The sequence below is a fragment of the Pan paniscus genome, chromosome X (assembly GCF_029289425.2).
Source record: "Pan paniscus chromosome X, NHGRI_mPanPan1-v2.0_pri, whole genome shotgun sequence".
In the NCBI taxonomy this organism is placed as follows: Eukaryota; Metazoa; Chordata; class Mammalia; order Primates; family Hominidae; genus Pan; species Pan paniscus.
Window position 1 is genome coordinate 64879701 of NC_073272.2, and position 18772 is coordinate 64898472.

The following is an 18772-nucleotide window of genomic DNA, read 5'->3' on the forward strand; positions in this document are numbered from 1 at the left end:
ACCTTAGAACAAACACTAGACATCATTAAACTTAATGAGGAAGGCATTTTGACAACCAAGATAGCAAGGCTCTTGCACCAAACATTCAGCCAAGTTGTGAATGCAAAGGAAAGATTTGAATATAATTAAAACTGCTAGTTTTTCTTCATACCCCAGTGACGCCTGGAATGCCAGTGAGACAGAACTGTTCACTCCCATGGAAAGGGGTCTGAAGCCAGGGAGTCAAGTGGTCTAGATCAGCGGATCCCATCACCATGGAGCCAAGCAAGCTAAGATCCACTGGCTTGAAATTCTCACTGCCAGCACAGCAGTCTGAAGTCGACCTGGGACACTCGAGCTTGGTGTGGGGAGGGGTGTCCACCATTACTGAGGCTTGAGTAGGCAGTTTTCCCCTCACAGTGTAAACAAAGTCACCGGGAAGTTCAAACTGGGCAGAGCCCACCACAGTTTGGCAAAGCCACTGTAGCCAGACTGCCTCTCTAGATTCCTCCTCTCTGGGCGGGGCATCTCAGGAAGAATGGCAGCAGCCCCAGTCAGGGGCTTATAGATAAAACTCCCATCTCCCTGGGACAGAGCACCTAGGGGAAGGGGCGGTTGTGGGCGCAGCTTCAACAAACTTAAACGTTCCTACCTGTCGGCTTTGAAGGGAGAGCACCAGATCTCCCAGCACAGCGCTCGAGCTCTGCTAAGGGACAGGCTGTCTCCTCAAGTGGGTCCCTGACTCCTGTGCATCCTGATGAGGAGACACCTCCCAGCAGGGGTCGACAGACATCTTGTACAGGAGAGCTGGCATCTGGCCGGTGCCCCTTTAGTACAAAGCTTCCAAAGGAAGAAACAGGCAGCAGTCTTTGCTGTTCTGCAACATCTGCTGGTGATACCCAGGCAAACAGTCTGGAGTGGACCTCCAGCAAACTCCAGCAGACCTGCAGCAGAGGGGCCTGACTTTTAGAAGGAAAACTAACAAACAGAAAGTAATAGCATCAACATCAACAAAAAGGATGTCCACACAGAAACACCATTCGAAGTTCACCAATATCAAAGACCAAAGGTAGATAAATCCATGAAAATGAGGAAAAACCAGCGCAAAAAGTCTGAAAATTCCAAAAAGCAGAATGCCTCTTCTCCCCCAAAGGATCACAACTCCTCACCAGCAAGGGAACAAAACTGGACGGAGAATGAGTTTGATGAATTGACAGAATTAGGCTTCAGAAGATGGGTAATAACAAACTCCTCTGAGCTAAAGGAGCCTGTTCTAACCCAATTCAAGGAAGCTAAGAACCTTGAAAAAAGGTTAGAGGTATTGCTAACTAGAATAACCAGTTTAGAGAAGAAAATAAATGACCTGATGGAGCTGAAAAACACAGCACAAGAATTTCATAAAGCATGCACATGTATCAACAGCCAAATTGATAAAGTGGAAGAAAGGATATCAGAGATTGAAGACCAACTTAATGAAATAAAGCTTGAAGACAAGATTAGAGAAAAAAAATGAGAAGGAATGAACAAAGCCTCCAAGAAATATGGGACTATGGGAAACGACCAAACCTACATTTGATTTTTGTACCTGAAAGTGATGGGGAGAATGGAACCAAGTTGGAAAACACTCTTCAGGATGTTATTCAGGAGAACTTCCCCAACCTAGCAAGACAGGCCAACATTCAAATTCAGGAAATACAGAGGACACCACAAAGATAATCCTCGAGAAGAGCAACCCCAAGACACAAGATCCTCAGATTCACCAAGGTTGAAATGAAGAAAAAAATGTTAAGGGCAGCCAGAGACAAAGGTTGGGTTACCTACAAAGGGAAGCCCATCAGACTAATAGTGGATCTCGCTGCAGAAACCCTACAAGCCAGAAGAGAGTGGGGTTCAATATTCAACATTCTTTTTCTAAAATAATTTAAATGAGAAATTTCATTTTTATTGAATAAAAACCTGATTATACAAACATGAAAGTATATTTAAATATTTTAATACATTAATTTTTTGTAACTTCATATGCTTCATATAAAAGCATTGAGTTCAAAGCAGTATTATACTTGCTAATAATTACCAAAATTCTGATTTTGCTACACTTTTTTCATCAGGAATTCTGGGACACTTCCCAACTAAACAGATTAAGATTCTAGAAAAATAAAAATGACAACAGTCTTCCAAATAAGAGCAATTTGGGGGTGAGAAATACCAGTTCTCTAGGAATGCGCACTAAACCATAGTGTACATTTAAGTCATAAAGTTTTTAAAAATTTAAACAATTTTTGGTCAGGCATGGTGGCACATGCCTGTAATTCTAGCACTTTGGGAGGCTGAGGTCAGGAGCTCAAGACCAGCCTGGCCAACATGGTGAAACCCTGTCTCTACTAAAAATACAAAAAGTAGCCAGATGTAGTGGCAGGTGCCTGTAATCCCAGCTACTTGGGAGACTGAGGCAGGAGAATCACTTGAACCCAGGAGGCAGAAGTTGCAGTGAGCTGAGATAGCACCATTGCACTCCAGCCTGGGTGACAGAGCAAGATTCTGTCTCAAAAATAAATAAAGAAATAAAATAAAATTCTTATAGTCCCCTTTCAAAAAGCACACTAACCGTATTTTAAATACATATCCTAAATATCTAAAACAAATTTTTTCTCCATAGCTCCCCCAATTCCCAAAAATCCTAGTGAAATGGATAGCAAGTGTGTAGTGAGAAGGTGCTGTGGACACTGGTTATATGTGAGATGTTCAGATTGCCACACTTCCTCTGAGTAAAGCAATTAGGGTGGAAACATGGACTGCAACCTATATAATTTGCACTTTTGAAGGTTGTTTTGTGGTCATAAAATTGTCAGATAATGTTTAAAGAGCTTTTCCTGGCCCCACAATATTAATCATGCTCATTATAGAACAGTTGGGAAATGCAGAAAAGACATGTTAACACAGAGACACCTACTGGCAACATTTTGGTGTTTATTTCCTGTCTTTTTCCTAAGCACACAAAAATGTAAATATATACATATAAAAATGCAGTTATATTGTTGACAGAATTTAATATTTTGCTTTCTTCACTGAATACAATGGTCTTGTGTTGCTATCCCTTCCCTTTATGTATTCTTCATCAGAATTTGTATTAATTGCCAAAAAAATTCCTTCATTGACTGTATATACCATAATGTAAAATAATTTAAATGGTATTTATGATTTTATAATTTTTAAAGTTATATTTTGTATATTCATATGTTATTTTGTATAAAATTTTAAAAGCTATAAAATGAAAGTAATGAAAGTATATATCACATTTTTGACAACTGATGCTTCTCAGCATGCAGTTCAACTGGTTCAAGGCCTCTTTATGCTTCCCTAAATCCTCAAAGGCTGGGAAGAGACAGCAGGTTAGACACTACACAGGGATATTACACCCCAGCATTGAAGGTCACATTCCAGGAGGTCCAGTCGAAAGTGAGATACCATGTTAACTCACACATGGATAATTGAAGATCTGTTTGTAAAGTTCACATGCTAAACTCCCACAGGCTGTAAAACAGAGTTGATAGGTTTGTGATCCAACATATTCCTCTCATGGTGTATAAAATGGATGTTGTTACCTGGACCTAAAATGAAAGTTCCATCTTGCTGAGCTGGGTCTCCTTGAAAATCAAAGAGAGGGCCAGTCACTGCCCACCACAAGCTCCAAAGGCTTCCTGAGAGTATATTTGACTTCACATGGGGGCTCTGTCCTGAGGAGGCCATTTCTTCACCTCTTTTCATTCCCAATCTGTTATAAATTTCCCTCTCAGGGTGAAATAGATTTCATGAGAATATCCAGGCAGTTTGCAAAAAGACTCAATAGGATGGTAGGATGACTGTTCAATCACTATAAGAGTGACATTTGCTTCTTGTAGGAAACTCTTTGGGATTTTGGGCAGATCCTCTACATATTCCTTGCAAATGTAAAACAGGAAATGTTGCACAAACACTACCATAGTGTGGCGCTCCCAGAGGAGAGCTCCAAATGGCACCCACTGCCCATGAGAGTCCAGCACTGGCAGCTCGGCTATGGCAGCTACCAGGGGCTGCCCATGTTCAGGGCCACTCAGGGCCTGGACACAGGCAACACCACCACTGAACTTCAACATTCTTAAAGAAAATAATTTTCTACTCAGAATTTCATACCCAGCCAAACTAGCCTCATAAGCAAAGGAGAAATAAAATCCTTTACAGACAAGCAAATGCTGAGAGATTTTGTCACCACCAGGCCTGCCTTGCAAGAGCTCCTAAAGGAAGCACTAAATATGGAAAGGAAAAACTGGTACCAGTCACTGCAAAAACACATCAAATTGTAAAGGCCATAAACACTATGAAGAAACTGCATCAACTAATGTGCAAAATAACCAGCTAGCATCATAATGGCAGGGTCAAATTAACACATAACAATATTAACCTTAAGTGTAAATGAGCTAAATGCCCCAGTTAAAAGATACAGTCTGGCAAATTGGATAAAAAGTCAAGACCCATTGGTGTGCAGTATTCAGGAGACCCATCTCATGTGCAAAGACACACATATGCTCAAAATAAAGGAATCGATGAATATTAACAAAGCAAATGAAAGTAAAAAAAAAAAAAAGAAAAAACAGCCCTTGCAATCCTAGTCTCTGATAAAGCAGATATTAAACCAACAAAGATCAAAAAAGACAAAGAAGGGCATTACATAATGGTAAAGGGATGCAGTAAAAAGAGCTAACTATCCTAAATATATATGCACCCAATACAAGAGTACCCAGATTCATGAAGCAAGTTCTTAAGATCTACAAAAAGACTTAGACTCCCACACAATAATAGTGGGAGACTTTAACACTGCACTGTCAATACGAGACAGATCAATGAGACAGAAACTCAACAATGATATTGAGGACTTGAACTCAGCTCTGGACCAAGCAGACCTAATAGATATCTACAGAACTCTCCACCCAAAGTCAACAGAATGTACATTCTTCTCAGCACCATATCGCACTTATTCTATAATTGACAACATAATTGGAAGTAAAACGCTCCTCAGCAAATGCAAAAGAACGGAAATCATAAAAAACAGTCTCTCGGACCACAGTGCAATCAAATCAGAACTCAGGATTAAGAAACTCACTCAAAACCGCACAACTACATGGAAACTGAACAACCTGCTCCTGAATGACAACTGGGTAAATAACGAAATTAAGGCAGAAATAAAGATGTTCTTTGAAACCAACGAGAACAAGGAGAAAACGTACCAGAATCTCTGGGGCACATTTAAAGCACTGTGTAGAGGGAAACTTATAGCACTAAATGCCCACAAGAGAAAGCAGGAAATATCTAAAATCGGCACCCTAACATCACAATTAAAAGAACTAGAAAAGCATGAGCAAACAAATTCAAAAGCTAGCAGAAGGCAAGCTTTTCAACAGATTTTCAATGTAGACGAAACAGCCCTGTACTGAAAGAAGCTGCCACCTAGGACTTATATACCTAGACAGGAGAAGTCATTTCCTGGCTTTAAAACTTCAAAGGACAAGCTGACTTCTTTGTTAGGAGATAATGCAGCTGGTGACTTTAATTTGAAGCCAGTGCTCATTTTCCATTTTGAAAATTTTAGTGCCCTTAAGAATTATGCTAAATCTACTCTGCTTATTCTCTATAAATGGAACAACCAAGTCCATATAACAGCATATCTGTTTACAGCACTACAACATGGTTTATTGAACATTTTAGGCCTACTGTTGAGACTGCCTCAGAAAAAAAAAAATCCTTTCAAGATATTACTTCTATTGAAAATGCATCTAGTCACGCAAGAGCTCTGATGGAGATGTATAAGAAGATTGATGCTGCTTTCTTTCCTGCTATATGGCATTCATCCTGCAGCCTAGAGATCAAGGAGTAATATTGATTTTCAAGTCCTATTATTTAAGAAATACATTTCATAAGGCTATGGTTGCTAGAGATAATGATTCATCTGATGAATCTGGGAAAAAGTAAATTAAAAACCTTCTGGAAGTGATTCAGCATTCTCGCCATTAAGAACTTGTGCACTTCATGGGAGGAGGACAAAATATCAACATTAACAGGAGTTTGGAATAAGTTGATTCCAACCCCATGGATGACTTTGAGGGGATCAAGACTTCACTGGAAAAAATAACTGCAGATTTGGTGGAAATAGCAAGAAAACTAGAATTAGAAGCGGAGCCAGAAGATGTAACAGAATTGCTGCAATCTCATGATAAAACTTTTTAATAAATGAGGAATTGCTTTTTATGTATGAGCAAAGAAAGCAGTTTCTTGGAATGAAATCTACTCCTGGTGGAGATGCTGTGAGCATTGTTGAAATTACAACAAACGATTTAGAATATTACATAAACTTATTTGATAAAGTGGTGGTGGGGTTTGAGAACATAGACTTTAATTTTGAAAGAAGTACTGCTGTGGATAAAATGTTATCAACCAGAATCACATGCTGTAGAGAAATGGTATAAAAGAAAGAGCCAATGAATTTGGCAAACTTTATTGTTTTCCAAATTTAAGGAATTGCCACAGCTACCTCATTCTTCAGACGCCACCACCCTGATCATTCAGCAGCCATAAACATCAAGGCAAGACCCTCCATCAGTAAAAAGATTACAACTCACTGAAGGTTCAGATGATTGTTAGCATTTTCAGGCAAGCAATAAAATATTTTCAAAAAAGTGTGCATTTTTTAGACATAGTGCTATTGCACACTTAATAGACTACAATATAGTGTAAACATAACTTTTAAATGAAATAGAAAACTAAAAAATCATGTGAGTCACTTTATTGTGATATTTACGTTGTTACAATATTTGCTTTCTTGTAGTGGTCTGGAACTGAATATGCAATATTTTCAAGGTATTCTTGTACTTTAACTGGATGAATTGTATGTTATATGAATTAAACTTCAATAAACCTGTTTTGTGAAAATTCAACAATAAGAAAACAATTTTAAAAACACAAAATATTTGAATAGACACTTCACCATAAAAGAGATAGCAATAGCAAATAAATGCAGGAAAAGAAGCTCAGTATCATTAGCTATTGGGGGAATGCAAATTAAAACCACAATGTGATACCACCACTTACCTATTACAATGGCTTAAAAATGGACCATATAAAACAATAACAAGGATATAGAGCAATTAGAACTCCTACAAACGCTGCAGATGGAAATATAAATTGATACAACTACTTTGGAAAACAGTTTGGCAGCTTCTTAAGTTAATCATACAACTACCATATGGATCAGTCATTTCATTCTTAGATATTTAATCAAGGCAAATAAAAGAATATATCTACACAAAGGCTTGTATACAAATAATCATAGCAACTTAATTTGTAAAACTGGAAATAACTCAAAGGTTCATCACAGTTGAATGAGTGAACAAATTGTGGTATATGCATTCTATCAGGCAGAAGAAAAATTGTACTAGAGATCAGAAGACCTGTATTTCAGTTCTGGAGTTTCATGAGTTAGAATAAATACAGTAACATTAAAATTTGTCACTGTTCTTATTTAGACAATGAAGGAAATAATATTTCCCTTTTTTATATGTTGGTTCTAAAACTCAAATGAGGTAAATATATGGAATTATTTGGTAAGCTATAATTTTATGACATTTTATTGGTTTTTACTTCTTGATTTTTTTCTGATTGCACCTATGAAACTATATTTTCTGAAATTTTAATTTTTCTTTCTTCACATGTGTTATCATATTAAAGAAAGCCATAGCCTTAGAACTTTTTCTTTAAGTCCTTAGCTAATAACTGATACATTTTGACATTCTTGGAAGGTTCATTTGTGTTTGATAATTTACTTCCTGTGAAACACAGAAGGCTAGTATAAGGGGTGACAAGAATATCATCATGACTGATTGTTGATTTTTTTAGCACATTAACAAATATTCATACTCAGTCTTTGAATTATATTTTTTGGGTTCTTGCCCCCAATAAAAGATTTTGGGCACTCAAAATTCCAGTCCATTTTTTACTCTTACATGGCCAAACTCGAATAATGCCTTCAAATTGGAACATATCTTTATTGTTAGAAAATATAATTACAAATAACACATGTAAGTAAGGCTCCAAAGTTCTGCAGGTTTCTTCTCTCTGGTTTACTGTTCCTCTTAAAAACATTTTTGTGTAAAAACATAAAACTGCAGTTAGCATTTAGACTCTTTTTCATCAAATATAAAAACCCAGCCCAGCTCATGTCCCGTTTGGCAACAACCCTTAGACACTTTACTGTCCTAGACCCCAGAGGAAGGCCATCTTACTCTCAACATGCATTTTATTACCCAGCCCACTCCCAACATTAAAAAAAGCTCCAAAAATTAGATTCCGGCCCTCAAACCCCACAACAGGACTTAATTAACCTCGCCTTCAAGGTGTACAATAATACAGTAGAGGCAGCCAAGTAGCAACATATTCCTAAGTTGCAATTCCTTGCCTCCACTGCGAGACAAACCCCAGCCACATCTCCAGCACACAATAACTTCCAAACATCTGAACCGCAGCAGCCAGGCGTTCCTCCAGGACTGCCTACCCTAGGATCTTGCTTCAAGTGCCAGAAATCTGGCCACTGGGCCAACAAATGCCCACAGCCCGGGATTCCTTTTGAGCCATGTCCCATCAGTGTGGGAACCCACGGGAAATCGGACTGTCCAACCCGGCAGCCACTCCCAGAGCCCCTGGAACTCTGGCCCAAGGCTCTCTGACTGACTCCTTCCCAGATCTTCTCGGCTTAGTGGCTGAAGACTGACACTGCCCGATCGCCTCAAAAGCCTACAGACACTTTGAGTAACTCTTACAGTGGAGGGTAAGTCCGTCTCCTTTTTAATCAATACCTGGAGGCTACCCACTCCACATTACCTTCTTTTCAAGGGCCTGTTTCCCTTACCTCCCTAACTGTTGTGGGTATTGACGGCCAGGCTTCTAAACCTCTTAAAATTCCCCAACTCTGATGCCAACTTGGACAGTGTTCTTTTATGCACTCCTTTTTAGTTATCCCCACTTGCCCAGTTCCCTTATTAGGTTGAGACATTTTGACTAAATTATCTGCTTCCCTGACTATTCCTAGGCTACAGCCACACCTCATTGCTGCCCTTTTCCCCAGTTCAAAGCCTCCTTCACATCTTCCTCTCATATCCCCCCACCTTAACCCACAAGTATAGGACATCTCTACTCCCTCCCTGGCAACCAATCACATGCCCATTACTATCCCATTAAAACATAATCACCCTTACCCCGCTCAACACCAATATCCCATCCCATGGCGTGCTTTAAAAGGATTAAAGCCTGTTATCACTCGCCTGTTACAGCATGGCCTTTTAAAGCCTATAAACTCTCCTTACAATTCCCCCACTTTACCTGTCCAAAAACTAGACAAGCCTTAATCTTGGTTAGTTCAGGATCTGCGCCTTATCAACCAAATTGTCTTTCCTATCCACCCCGTGGTGCCAAACCCATATACTCTCCTATCCTCAATACATCCCTTCACAACCCCTCCATAACCCATTATTCCATTCTTGATCTCAAACATGCTTTCTTTACTATTCCTTTGCACCCTTCATCTCAGACTCTCTTCGCTTTCACTTGGACTGACCCTGACACCCATCAGTCCCAGCAACTTACCTGGGCTGTACTGCTGCAAGGCTTCAGGGACAGCCCTCATTACTTCAGCCAAGCTCTTTCTCGTGATTTACTTTCTTTCCACCCCTCTGCTTCTCACCTTATTCAATATATTGATAACCTTCTACTTTGTAGCCCCTCCTTTGAATCTTCTCAACAAGACACCCTCCTGCTCCTTCAACATTTATTCTCCAAAGGATATCGGGTATCCCCCTCCAAAGCTCAAATTTCTTCTCCATCCGTTACCTACCTCGGCATAATTCTTCATAAAAACACACCTGCTCTCCCTGCCGTTTGTGTCCGATTGATCTCTCAAACGCTGACCCCTTCTACAAAACAACAACTCCTTTCCTTCCTGGGCATGGTTGGATACTTTCACCTTTGGATACCTAACAAAACCATTTTTGTTTTTGCCATCCTAACAAAACCATTATATAAACTCACAAAAGGAAATCTAGCTGATCCCATAGATCCTAAATCCTTTCCCCACTCCTGTTTCTGTTCCTTGAAGACAGCTTTAGAGACTGCTCCCACACTAGCTCTCCCTGACTCATCCCAACCCTTTTCATTACACACAGCTGAAGTGCAGGGCTATGCAGTCAGAATTCTTACACAAGGACCGGGACTGCACCCTGTAGCCTTTTTGTCCAAACAACTTGACCTTACTGTTTTAGGCTGGCCATCATGTCTCCATGCAGCGGCCGCTCCCGCCCTAATAATTTTGGAGGCCCTCAAAATCACAAACTATGCTCAACTCACTCTCTACAGTTCTCATAACTTCCAAAATCTATTTTCTTCCTCACACCTGACACATATACTTTGTGCTCCCCAGTTCCTTCAGCTATACTCACTCTTTGTTGAGTCTCCCACAGTTACCATTGTTCCTGGCCCAGACTTCAATTCGGCCTCCCACATTATTCCTGATACCACACCTGACCCCCATGACTATATCTCTCTGATACACCTGGCATTCACTCCATTTCCCCATATTTCCTTCTTTCCTATTCCTCACCCTGATCACACCTGGTTTATTGATGGCAGTTCCACCAGGCCTAATTGCTACACACCAGCAAAGGCAGGCTATGCTATAGTATATTCGAAATCTATCATTGAGGCTACCGCTCTGCCCCGCTCCACTACCTCTCAGCAAACCAAACTCATTGCCTTAACTCGAGCCCTCACTCTTGCAAAGGAACTACACGTCAATGTTTATACTTACTCTAAATATGCCTTCCATATCCTGTACCACCCTGCTGTTATATGGGCAAAAAGAGGTTTCCTCACTACACAAGGGTCCTCCATCATTAGTATCTCTTTAATAAAAACTCTTCTCAAGGTAGCTTTACTTCCAAAAAAAAAAAAAAACTAGAGTCATTCACTGCAAGGGCCATCAAAAGGCATCAGATCCCATCACTCAGGGCAGTGCTTATGCTGATAAGGTAGCTAAAAAAGCAGCTAGTGTTCCAACTTCTATCCTTCATGCCAGTTTTTCTCCTTGTCACCAGTCACTCCCACCTACTCCCCCACTGAAACTTCCACCTATCAGTGTCTTCACACACAAGGCAAATGGTTCTTGGACCACGGAAAATATCTCCTTCCAGCCTCACAGGCCCATTCTATTCTGTTGTCATTTCATAACGTCTTCCTTTTAGGTTACAAGCCACTAGCCCACCTCTTAGAACCTCTCATTTCTTTTCCATCATGGAAATCTATCCTCAAGGAAATCACTTCTCAGTATTTCATCTGCTATTCTACTACTCCTCAGGGATTGTTCAGGCCCTGTGACCTCCCTTCCCTACACATCAAGCTCAGGGATTTGTCCCTGCCCAGGATTGGCAAACTGACTTTACTCACAAGCCCCAAGCTAGGAAACTAAAATACCTCTTGGTCTGGGTAGACACTTTCACTTCATGGGTAGAGGCCTTTCCCACAGGGTCTGAGAAGGCCACCACAGTCATTTCTTCCCTTCTGTCAGATATAATTCCTGGGTTTGGCCTTCCTACCTCTATACAGTCCAATAACAGACTGTCCTTTGTTAGTCAGATCACCCAAGCAGTTTCTCAGGCTCTTGGTATTCAGTGGAAGCTTCATACCCCTTACCATCCTCAATCTTCAGGAAAGGTAGAACTGACTAATGGTCTTTTAAAAGCACACCTCACCAAGCTCAGCCTCCAACTTAAAAAGGAGGATTCTGTCAAGGATAGAGCCCAAAAACTCACCAACCAAGCAAGTAATTACACTGAACCCTCTTGAGTACTCTAATTGGATGTCCTGGGTCCTCCTAATTCTTAGTCCTTTAATACCTGTTTTTCTCCTTCTCTTATTTGGGCCTTGTGTCTTTCATTTAGTTTCCCAATTCATACAAAACCGCATCCAGGCTATCACCAATGAGTCTATACAACAAATGCTACTTCTAACAACCCCACAATATCACCCCTTACCACAAAATCTTCCTTCAGTTTAATATCTCCCATTGTAGGTTCCCATGCCACCCCTAATCCCGCTCAAAGTAGCCCTGAAAAACATCGCCCATTATCTCTCCATACCATCCCCCAAAATTTTTGCCACCCCAACACTTCACCACTATTTTGTTTTGTTTTTCTTATTAATATAAGAAGACAGGAATGTCAGGCCTCTGAGCCCAAGCTAAGCCATCATATCCCCTGTGACTTGCACGTATACATCCAGATGGCCTGTTCCTGCCTTAACTGATGACATTACCTTGTGAAATTCCTTCTCCTCGCTCAGAAGCTCCCATACTGAGGACCTTGTGACCCCCACCCCTGTCCGCCAGAGAACAACCCCCTTTGACTGTAATTTTCCATTACCTACCCAAATCCTATAAAACGGCCCCACTGCGATCTCCCTTCATTGACTCTCTTTTTGGACTCAACCCTCCTGCACCCAGGGGAAATAAACAGCCTTGTTGAAAAACAAAAAACAAAAAGAATATATATATTTAAGTAAGTCAAGCATTGGACTGTTACACAGCATTAGGCTACTTAATAGTCTCAATTTGGCTTTTATTGGCTTAAACTATATTGATGATTTGCTATACATGAACTGTCTATCACAGCAATATATTTCTTGGTAAATATAGAATGAAAGAAAAAAAAAGCCCAAGCAGAAGAAAGGTGGTTTTTCCCATTAGGGGAAAAATGGTTTCTGGTTTGTCAGTTCTACAAAAGAGAATGGTGCTTTTTTCCAAGTGGTGGAAGTAGGCTTATTTGGCTTCTTCTTTTAATAGAAGCTTGTTTCTTCTTCATAATGGTCATCTGTCCTGACAGATAGTCCTTTAACTTGCTTATGAATTTTAGAAAATTCTTTGGATCATGTTGTGTTTGTATATGTATTTGTTCTTTGTCATTGCTATGCCACGTTTATTTTAGTTTACCTCCCTCTCTCTTTCTGTCTGTCTAGTCAGACAATCTTGAGGATTAATTTCTGAAAAGCTAGCAAAGGCTAATATTCTTTTTTAATCACTTTCACTACCTCTGTCTTCTATAAAGATTTAACTCTGAGGGGTTTATGTAATTAACAGTCACCAATTCTGCTTGTTTTTACCCCTCTACAAGGAAATAGACTAAATAGCCAAGTTGCAAGATACCACTGCTTCTTATAAGAATGATGGGTTTCCCAGGTGATACTTGAAAGAAGAGATAACGACCACCTATCTCCTTCATCCTGGTTACACAGGAAGGTAGGTGAGTAGAAGCTCCCCTAGGATACATATCTACATTTGCACTATTATGTGACTCACTTTATCTGCTTCTTCAAAACATTGCTTCTTATTATGTTTACCTATGTGATGATAGTCAACTCACAAAAATAGCTACTATTCAGTGATGAGTACATAATGAAAAACTTGGAAGATCAGGAAAATGCTTTCTCCCTTGAGGATCTTATAAGATATTTAGCAGATATTTATTGAGCATCTACTACATGTAAGGCTTAGCACAGGGCCTTAGAGATGAATAACACTCACCCTGTCCTCGTGAAGCTCAGTATAGCAGAATGAAAGCTAGTCAGATCTTTCTTCTTAGTGTCCTTCCTGACTGTGGAGGCAACTTGTGACCCTTTTCTTGGCTACCCACAAAGATATTGTTATTGCATCTATAAATCATTAAAACTGTAGAATCAGAAGGGGACTTCTCAGGAGCAGATATAGGTACACAAGACTGACTCTTTCATCATGATAGTTGTGGCAACAAGGAGCTGCAAATAACATGTTTGCTAGTATGGCCAGCTCAAATCTCAGTGCTTCATGGGAACAGATTTTTCCACGGGTTGATAATACAAAGTTGGGCAGTAACCCTCAGATCCCTACAATATCAACTCTAGAAAAGCACCTCACTCTTGAACATGTCGCACATCTAATAGAGAGTTATGAGTATATTTACATAAAGCTACATACCATTTTTTTGAAATTTGCTTATGTATAAATGAACTGTGGAATATACTTTCTAATAATTTCAGATTAAATAAGATTTCCAGTTTCTTCTCGATTTTAACTGATTTTTTTTTTACCTATCCAGTAACCTTGATTCAGATGTTTTATTCACACAGTAAACAAATTTTCCAAGGCATTCTTAATTTCAAATATTCCCTTTCATTATCTTTCTAAACCTTCAGAATATCCCAAAACTTCTAATTTTTTTCTTTTGTTTTATCTATTTATTTTCTTGACACACCCTTAGGAGGTCTTAATTTCATGTGTCCTGAAATTCTAATTTTTTGATATCTAAATTACACCCCCTGGATTGCATCCAGCACCAAGAAACAACACAAAACCCTCATGTGTCAGAATTTTGGCCTGATTTGGAGTTTGGAAAACACAGTCACTATACTACTAAAAGTAATCTTTAAGGAATGGAAAAATTCCCAAAGCTGGGTAGTGGGACGAATAATAAGACCCTCCACAAACCTTTGTTAGGCCATACTTTGCTTCTGGACCATAGTTTAATGATCTGACTTCTAGATAGAAAACATTTTTTGAACCACCTAAAATTATAAAATGTCAAGTGGTTATTAGTGTAACGATTAACATTTTAATTTTAATGTTCTCAAAATGACTTATTTTATTTTGGAGTGAGGTAGAAAGGGATGGCTATTCTTATTCAAGTGTTTTTTTGTTTGTATGTTTCTGTCAAGTTTGTAAACTGCACATGTCTTTTCATTTAATTGGATCAGAAAATTCTCATGGTGAAAATGTGATGTATTTCAAGTAGTTAGGAATTCATGTTTATTCTAAATTGTGGTCTTTTACGATTTATGATCTTATTTTGTTTTGCATAAAAGGTCAAAAAGAGGAAGTAGTCATACCTAATCTGTAAATCATAGGATATATATAAAAACATTTTGCTACTTAATAAAATTTAGATAATAGTTATTAAATTCACTGTTCATCCGTGGTTCTCTTTTTGAAAAATGGTATTATTTATAATTTATGTAAATATAGTTCAAAATTATACATATAACTCAGCTATTATTCTTTTAGACTGAATCTTACAGTCACAAAATAAGTTTTCTTAGGCTTGTGGAATATTCTCAGGCTCAATATGTATAAAAGACTAAAAAAGTGCTACATCTTGGATTAGCACAATTATTGAATAATTAGCACAATTATCTCAGCCTTTGAGATCCAAATATCTTTCTGCCCAAATTATAATACTGAACTTTAAATGGGTAAAAGGTGTTTCAGTGGTCGATTTATCAAGTTCTCATCATAGGTTTGCCTTCTGCTCATTGAATCTATTTTACCCAAGGCTATGGACTCCTTTTGGCATTTCTGCCTCAGCAACAGAGGATAAAAGTCATGTTGTGATGGATAAGTCACAAAAGTAAAAAATACAGACGTGGACTACAGGCCTCCAAAGAAGAATTGAGCATGCTGAGGATCGATGCCAGACATTGGACATTTTTGAGGTGTTAAGAGGTGGGTACTTTAGTGGTTGTTGTTGTTGTTGTGTGTGTGTGTTTGAAAGAGTAAACTATAGTGAGATAATCTGTGTAATATGAAAAGTTAAGGCATTTTATTTATAAGAAAGTGAAGCTTCCTTCCAGAAAGATTGAGGCATCAAAGCAGTGGTGAAAATCTGAACAACTCAGTTAATAAAATTATCTTCTTAGGTTGAAAATATGTAGGCTTTTGGAATTAACAGGAAATCATCATAGGAAGGGGTGAGAGGAAAGGGAATATCACTTATGGAACTTTACAAATCAAGTACCAAGAGCTTTACATGTGTTATCACATTTAATCCTCATAGCAATCCTATGATGTAGGTATTATCATCTCCATTTTACAAATTAAAAAACTATCTTAAGCAGGTTATTTGACTTGCCTAAGATCATATAGCTATTAAGTTTAGGGTTTTGTTTTATATCCAAATCTCTCTGACTTCTAACTCTGTGCTTAGAAAGATCTAAATATCTAAGAGAAAACTGTGACTGTATCATTTCATGCTTTTCTTATGAAGAATTCTACCTCTACTTCATTGTGCCCCTACTTTATTTAGTTTTTGGAGGAAAGTTTTTCACGTGGTATATTCAGAAAATACTTCACAACCACAATATATGCAACTTTAAAAAAATTGCACTAGAGAAAGAAGCAACCATTCTCAGGAATAAAGCATCTATGGTTTTTTTTTCCTTCTGCATTTTTCCATATATTATTAATACATAAGTGAGAACCAAAATTTCCAGAATAAGTGTATCCTTTGTAAGTATAGAATCAAGCCCTTCCAACTTTTGAGATCTGTTTGTTTAGCTAAATCAGCAATGCAAGGTTAATTCTGACTGATTCTAGACTTGTGTTGCATACTTTTGGACACTTGATCAGTCTAAGCAATTGAAGCCTCTTCTTATAATTTAGGAGTATTTAGGTACTTGGCCAGGCTTGGTGACTGTCTGGGCATGGTGGCTTATGCCTGCAATCCCAGCATTTTGGGAGGCCAAAGCGAGAGGATCACTTGAGCTCAGGAGTTCAAGACCAGCCTGAGCAACATAGTGAGACCCTCGTCTATATTGAAAAAAAAAAAGAAGAGGAAGAAAAAAAGTATTCATATAGTTTCGAAGAAAGGTTAAGATATGTCTGTTTTTGTTTAGTTACAGTCTTTAGAACTTCTTCCACATGGCATTTATTAATTTGTAGTCGCATCTTTAGTAATATTTTTCAGAATTCATTAAGTATGGCAAAATCATAGGCCATTATGGTATAGTGGAAAGATCCCTTCATTTGAGGTCAGAGAATCTAGGTTGAACTCTCAGTTCTCTTGTTTACTGTGTAAAGTTGGCTATTAATTTACTCTCTCGGAGTCTCAGTTTTCTCATCTGTAACATGAGAATAATCCTTACCTCATATATTTGTTGTGAAAATAACTTGAAATAAAAAATATGAAAGTACTTTGTAGGCAATAACATTCTATCATAATATGAGGAGAAATTGAATAAAATGAACACTAAAGGAATATTTACCATATGCTAGTCACTAACTTATTTTCTATTTGTTGCTCCCTAAGGAAAAAATAACATGACCTCGAGCCTTGGGTCACATTTTCTGGTTGTCCTACCTGTTGCCCCAGCAGCCATGCAATAGTTTACAATCTACTGGCAGGAAGGTAAAATGTGTGAAAGAGTTGCCTTCTAGGTCATTCTCTTTGTGAAAAGTAATCTACCACCAAGGAGAAGCCTGCTTAACAGTTCATATTAAAATCTTGGCTCAAAGCAGTGAATGAAAATTTAGAGGTGAACAGTAGTTTCATAACAAAGACCAACAGGACCATTTAGGTAAGACATTGTAGTAGAGTAGGAAATACATTGAATGGGAAGAAAGGGGACCAGAGTTCTAACCCTGATTTTACCACTGCCTAATTGTATAACCTAAAAAAAGTTTATTTTTCCTCTTGGCCTCACTGTCCCCTTTTATACAGTAATGTGGGATGGACTAGATTATCTCTAAGGTCTATTCCAACATTGATATTCTAATATCCTATTCTTAATTTTAATAGAAAGATTTAAATTATATATTGAATTTTTAGGATGCTATTATATACCTCAAAAGGAAAAAGAAAAAAATGCACAAATTATTTCTCTGTTGTGAATTATAATACACATTCACTTACATTGATAGCTTTATCGGAGGTAGAATTAGCATAATCCTTTACATTTTCAAAGTATTTTAAATATCCACCATCTCATTTGAGTCTCATAATAATGACAATATTTTATTATTTATCTTTACATACTAAATTAAATAATTGAGCCTCAAGGATGTTAAAGGTCTGTACAGTCACATAGCCAGTACACGATGGATCCAGAAATCCAACTGTGGTCTATTTCTAAGCCCAGTTTTTTTTTCCACTACCACAAGCTGTACATTATTTTATCCAGGCTTAGAATAAATGGAACTCATCTGGAAAATGAATTAAAAAGGGAAGAGTCACTGTTACTTATGTATGCTAAAAGTATGAACAGGTAAGAATACTTAAGAATAAGGACAATGTTTTATATTCTTTTAAAAAATTCTTCAGACTTGAGACTGAAGCTCTGAACAAGATGCAAGCAAATGTACAAATAAAATATTACTGCATCTTTCAGAGCTCTAGACATTATGAAAGATTAAAGAAATAGTATTTGTAAAGCCCTTTAATATCATTTGAAGAAAGTGGTTATTTAAATATAATATTTGGAGCTGTAACACTCAGGCATACAACAGAAAGAGAAAGAATAAAGAACGGGATATAAGAAGATGTCAATTTTTCTAGGGGATTGTCTATCACAGTCCTTGTGTTAGTGTAGACTTTTTAGAAACTGCCAAAGAAGTGTACCTCACACTTCTTTCACTAACCTCCAACCAAAAGTAATTGCAAACTTTAAGGGATTTAAAGTGAGTTCTCTCTGTCAATGAGTGTACTGACTGCTTGTTATTCGTGTCATAGCAACAATAAAAGCCACCAATAGAGAGTTTGTGTTTAAAATTGGTATTAATAATGATTTCAGAAAATATGTAGTTTCTGGGGAAGCCTATTCATTAAAATCAAAGAAACTACATTTCCCTTTTTGACAAATAAATGATTTGTGAAGATGGAAGCCATTAACTTGCTTATTAGTATGTTGAAATTTTAATTAGATC

The 18772-nt window shown here is 38.1% G+C and overlaps 1 protein-coding gene and 1 pseudogene across 5 annotated transcripts in view; one reads left to right on the top strand and one right to left on the bottom strand.

Annotated features, from left to right (window-relative positions):
- ZC3H12B (zinc finger CCCH-type containing 12B) overlaps nucleotides 1–18772 on the top strand; it is a 461192-nt gene that overhangs the window by 308809 nt on the left and 133611 nt on the right. For 3 of the 5 annotated variants that reach the window (XM_055106402.2, XM_055106405.2, XM_063601966.1), the window contains 2 exons: nucleotides 13218–13342; nucleotides 15408–15577. The exons of 1 other annotated variant lie outside the window; for it this stretch is intronic. The gene's annotated coding sequence lies outside the window, so the exon portion shown is untranslated. Of the gene's footprint in view, nucleotides 1–13217; nucleotides 13347–15407; nucleotides 15578–18772 lie in introns of all 5 variants that reach the window. One more of the 5 variants, XM_055106403.2, reaches the window with a different exon arrangement.
- Nucleotides 3454–7433, bottom strand: LOC103785831 (peroxiredoxin-like 2C; annotated as a pseudogene).